At 49.6% G+C, this 5,936-nt stretch overlaps 1 pseudogene; it reads right to left on the reverse strand.

The window, feature by feature from the left end:
• Window positions 1-3,906: 3,906 nt before the first annotated feature.
• Window positions 3,907-4,852, reverse strand: LOC149521017 (olfactory receptor 5AP2-like; annotated as a pseudogene).
• Window positions 4,853-5,936: the final 1,084 nt, after the last annotated feature.

The following is a 5,936-nucleotide window of genomic DNA, read 5'->3' on the forward strand; positions in this document are numbered from 1 at the left end:
ACTTATACACCTCTAGGGATGGAGATTCCACCCCCTCCCTAGGGGACCCATCCCAGTGCTCTCCCACCCTCCTCGGGAAATCGTTTTTCCTAATCTCCAACCTAGACCTCCCACATTGCAACCTGAGCCCGTTGCTCCTTGTTCTGCCACCTGCCACCACTGAGAACAGCCTCTCTCCAGCCTCTTTGGAACCCCCCTAAGGAAGTTGAAGGCTGCTCTCAAATCCCCCCTCGCTCTTCTCTTCTGCTAAACAAGTCCAAGTCCCTCAGCCTCTCCTCACAAACCATGTGCTCCAGCTCCCGAATCATTTTGGTCGCCCTTGGCTGGACCCTCTCCAACGTGTCCACCTCCTTTCTGCAGTGGGAGGCCCAGAAATAGACCTAACCAGGGGCGGCCCGTGAGCCTGGGCGCGCTAGGCAGCTGCCTAGGGCGCCGCTGGCCAGGGCACCGTGATGATGTCACGGCCATTGACATCTGTGCAGGCAGCCGGCCTTGGACTGCTCCTGGACCAAACATTCCAGATGTGGCTGAATAAATAGGAATCAGGACTTAACCGGTGATTATCTTACCGACTGTTCACATCTCATTACAGAATCACATCATTAAGATGTCATCCAAAAGCCAAGCAAACTTTTCAAAGGTCGCATGAAGTAACCACAAGTGTTTGTATTCAGGAAACATTCCTAGCGCTGCCCATCACCCATGCAAGACTGTTGCAGCTCCAAACTAGTTTAAAGAAAAGGCTTCCCCAGCCAAAGTGGCTGAACCTGTTTTTCAGGGGCCCTAGATTCACTTTAGAATTTACTTTCACATTTCCCCGGGCACAGCATCGAAAAATAAAAGCCCTCGAAAACTCGAGTGCTTGTCTCGGGTCTTTGGTTTGGCTCGAATGAGCTCACTCAAGGTACAAGACGTGCGGTCAAAATTCATGGACTTGCCAAAAGCTGATCCTCATGCTGCGATTGGTCCTGCCTAGAGCAGGGGGCTGGACTTGATGACTTTCTGAGGTCTCTTCCAGTTCTATGATACTATGATTCTATGAGCCAGGACGGGTGGCTGTAAATGAACATTATGGGACTTTGGGAAACTTGGCCAAACCCATGGTAAGTGGACATCCCGCTAACTAACATCATGCCGGACCATGGAGGTTGCTGGATCAGAGAGTTCTGGACTAGAGAGGTTCCACCTGTACAACAGATCTAGGTCATATTGTTATTATGGGCCCATAGCGCAGAGCTGGGACAGAATTGGTTTCCTCTATCCCCAACAATCTTTCTCAAATTTCCCCTCATGAATCGGACGGAATCCTGAATGTCTTCGGCCACCGAAAATCGGAGGGAGGTTGCTATGGCAATCGTCCGCCATGTCAAAAAAAGAACTGGTTCACTCAGAACCCAGAGTTGGTTATACAAGCCAGAGAGGGGTTAATTTACACTGCTGGAGTGGGGGCAGTGTGACCTAATGGAGAGAGCACAGGGAGGCAAGAATGCTTGGTTGTAATCCCAACGCTGTTGCTGGATGTTCAGGCGACCTTGGGCATTATCTTAAGGCAGGTGCTTGGAGATGGGGGAGGCAGGCAGGGGGTCGCAGCTAGCATCTCCCTGAGGGGGGAATGAGGTGTACCACTAGTTCGAATTAGAGAGCCTAATTTGAACTACCTGCTCCGTGCCAGGTGTAGCCGCGGGCTCGGAGTCCGCACTAATGGGGATTTTAAAATGGCGGTGCCCAGCAAGATACAAATGAAGCCCGGGATATTTAAATCCCAGGCTTCATTTGCAACTTCGAATGCCTACATTAACCACCCTAGTTCGAACTAGGGTGGCAGTGTAGACATACCCTCGGTGATTTATCACCAGCCTGGGAGCTCTGATGCCAACTACCAGCTCTATGATAGATTTTCCGTGGCCCCTGTGCAGCTGTAAATTGGGATTGGAAACTGTAAATACTTTCCGACCTCAGCATCCATCCCATTAGCCTGGATTAAGGAACGTGTGGTTGACAACCAAGAGGTGAGATCTAGAGCAATGTTTTGTGACACACCGGTGCTATGAGGCACTTGGAGGGGTGCTGCAGAACAACAGAATTTAAAATGGCTGTCCTTAAAGGGGCAGGCAACTTTTTTTTTTTTTGGTCAACAACTTTCCCCCAACCGTTCTTGGGTTTTTGTTTTGTTTTGTTTTGTTTTTGCTTCTCAACAAAAAATCCTTGGTGTTCCTCATTAAAAAAAAAGTGTTTGGTGTTCCTCATTCTTAAAAAGTTTAAGAAACACAGCTCTAGAGGCTAATCCCTGTGTGTTTCACAGCACATGTTACTATGTGACAGTTCACAACTCCCTTAGAATTATGTGAGATTTCCAGACTAAGTCAATATTTCCAGACTAAACCATTATTTTATTTTCTCCCAGAAAAGTTTCCTAGTAGATAGCTGTCTCTTTCCCTGCCCTTTCCCTCTGCTGGCCCAATGGGATTATCGCTGTCTCTGGACCCTTGCTGCCCTCTGGTGGTCACTGTGGAGCATAACTGTCCCTGCTATCAGCCCCCTCTCTTCCTATGTTCTGGAAAACAATTCCATTCTAGGACACGTCCCATTGTCCTGGAACAATGAAACCCTGACCTTACTTTAGGTTAGGAGAAGAGGAAGCTGCCTCCCGATTTTGGTGAATTCTCATTCTTGACATTGAGGAGGAGTTCTTGAACAAACAGACATTTAGATGGCTGGACAGACAGTTCTGAAATAGATAATTGGGTGAGTGTATGAAATTTGCAAAAATATGACTTTGTGGGATGAGTACTCAAAAGGCAGCCTCGTTTTACTCTGAAGCAAAATGCAGGACAATGTAGCACTTTAAAGACTAACAAGATGGTTTATTAGATGATGAGCTTTCGTGGGCCAGACCCACTTCCATTTCTATCGTTTTACTCTGACTGCAAAGATCTCGCACTCTCAAATATTTGCCCCTCCTTACCGCTTACAAACTTATGCTACCAAATACCTCGAGAGAGAGAAGCACTGCACAGACCCTGCACGTTAAACCGTGCGTCTACTGCACTCTTCTCCTCTTGGTCTTAAAAGGAGACTGTACGTAGTTGGGGGCTGTCTGCTCTGTAACCCGGGGTTCCCCTGCACTGTGCTATGTGATTCCTTCTGACTCACCCACATGGGTATTAGCCCAGACACCTAGTCCCAGTCTGGGCAGATAACAAGGCTCCTCCTAGGGGGAGAGATAAAGGAAGGGAGGTGGAGAAACACCTGGCTGGGTAGCAGGGTCTTGGAGGGAGGCAATTTTTGGCTGGGAAGCATGAAGGGAAGAGACTAAGCTGAGGGTTGAAGAGGTGATGGACCCCTTAACCCAAGGGGGCAGAGGCATCCTGGCCCTGACTCCTGTACCCACATCACGTCTGTGCTGTGCTGTATCCTGGAGAAGCAATAAACTCCCTCTATTCTACTGGCTGGTGGAGTCTCTTCTCGCTTCGACAGGGGGATCCCCAATGCGCCATCACAGTGGTGTCAGGGGTGGGATTCACTGCACCCTATGGAGGGAGCTTCCAGAAGCGAGTGATGAGGAGCAGTAGAAGGAAGGGGCTTGCTAGAGCCAGACGTGCTGGAGGCAGAGCAAAGCGATTCCTGGGAGTCATGGCTGCTGCAGCACTCGGTCGGTGAGTCCCTGGGATCGACGGGGAGATGGCCCACGCCTGACTCCTGAAGGCAGACCTTGTGGGACTGTGCAGAGGGAGAAGCAACCAAGGCCCAGCTGATTACCCAGCTGGAAGAGAATGACCAGTCCAGGGCCTGGATCCTGTCCCAGCGGGGAGCATCCAGACACATCCTGAGAGCGTCTCAGGCTCTCAGACCGGAGGGAGGGCTGAAGTTCATCAGGCAGCACCCCATCTACGTCACAGAGTCCCTTTAGAGAAGTCTTCTAACATTGGCACACTTGTGGGCCATTTTTCTCAGCGCTTCCTTCACCTTTTGGTTCCTCAGGCTATACACGAAGGGGTTGCTGATGGGGGTGAGGACTGTGTAGAAGAAGGAGAAGACTTTGTTGAGGTCTCTGAGCGTGGCGGTTTTGGGAAGCAGATACACAAGCATGAGGGTCCCGTAGAAGACGGTCACCACGATGAGGTGGGAGGAGCAGGTGGAAAACGTCTTTCGCCTGCCGGTGGAGGAGGGGATTCTGAGGATGGTGAAGATGATACACATGTAGGACCCCACGGTGAGGGTGAACGGGGGCAGAGTGAACAGAACCACCAGGAGTGTAATGACAAACTCGATGAGAAACGTGTCGGTACAGGCGAGGTTGATGATCTGTGTGGCGTCACAAAAGAAGTGCTCGATTTCATTGGGGCCACAGAACGTTAGCTGTAGCATAAGGCCTGCTATGATGCTAATAGCCAGACTCCCATTTATCCAAGACCCTGCAGCGAGCTGCCGACACACCTTCCCGTTCATAAGGAAGGGGCTTGCAGATCGCTAAATACCGATCGTAAGACATCACCGCTAGGAGGTAGCACTCGGCTGCCGCAAAGATACTGCCAAAATAAAATTGCGCGATACAGCCCCCAACAGAAATGGTCCGGTCCCCCGTCAGGAGACTGGCCAGCAGCCGGGGCAGGATGGCAGAGCTGTAGCAGGTCTCCACAGAGGACAGGTTCCCCAGGAAGAAGTACATGGGGGTGTGGAGATGTGGATCGACCACCACGAGCACCACGATCAGGATGTTGCCTGCCACAGTCACCACATAGATCAGGAGAAACAGCAGGAAGAGAAGGTTGGGCCATTGTGGGTTCGCTCCGAAGCCTAGGAAGATGAATTGTGTGATAGCTGTTGCATTTCCCGAGTCTCTGTTGGCCATGGCACGTGTCTATGGTGGGAAAGAGAAGTAGAGAGAAATAAATCTTGAGGTTGAATCATAGAATCATAGAACACTAGAACGGGAAGGGACCTTGAGAGGTCATCGAGTCCAGTCCCCTGCCCTCCTGACAGGACCAAGTACCGTCTAGACCACGTATTTCAAACTCGAAGCCTATCGCGGGCCACAAACGAAAGCTGATAGCTTTCAGGGCCACCAAAGAAAATGTACTCCTCTCAGAAAGTCGTAATTATTTAATATTATAGATTATGTTTAAGGTATACTTGATAATATCTTTCAGGTCTTGTTTGAATATAACACAATACAGCCAGTCCCCGACTTACGAACGAGTTACATACCATACACTAGGTCGTACCTCGAAGGGTTCGTAATTTGGATTGCATTCACTTACATACGGCCGCGCTGTTTGTAAGTGAGGATTTCGTTCGTAAGTCAGGGACTGGCGGTATAGGAGGCTGGTCGTAAATACGAACGGTCAAAAGTCAATGTGTTCGTAACTCGGGCACCAGATGTAATTTGATGTGTACAATTGTTGTTACTTACTCATGTATAATAATTTTAAAATTAAATAGCTCCCCCTCGCTCTAACCCAATCCCCCTCTCCTCCCCCAGAGCCAGGCACCCCCATCCCCTCTCCCCTCTCTAACCCAATCCCCAGAGGTATCCCGGAAAAGCCATGCCATGTCCAGGGAACGCATCTGCTTTTTCGGAATTATTTTTGAAAAAGCAGATGTGCTCTTTTACTATCCCTGTACACCTCATTCTGTGAGGAAGAAGAGATGTGCCAAAAGAGCAGGTTTTTCCAAAATTTGGTGCCGAGTAGATGCACCAAATTTAGGAAGACTCTTTCAAGAGGAAAGCAGAAAAAGAGACGGAAATTGAGGTGTGCAATTTGCTCCTCTTTTACCACCTCACCTTTGCACTCTGGACCAGTGTTTCTCAAACTCTGTTCCGTGGGACACTGGTGCGCAGAAAGGCAGTCAGGTGTGCTGCGGACAACAACAGAATTGAAAATGGCCGCCCTTAAAGGGGCAGGTGACTTTTTTTTGCTCAATAACTTTCCCCC

Source organism: Pelodiscus sinensis, chromosome 30, assembly GCF_052426305.1.
Source record: "Pelodiscus sinensis isolate ZL-2025 chromosome 30, ASM5242630v1, whole genome shotgun sequence".
Classification (NCBI taxonomy): Eukaryota; Metazoa; Chordata; order Testudines; family Trionychidae; genus Pelodiscus; species Pelodiscus sinensis.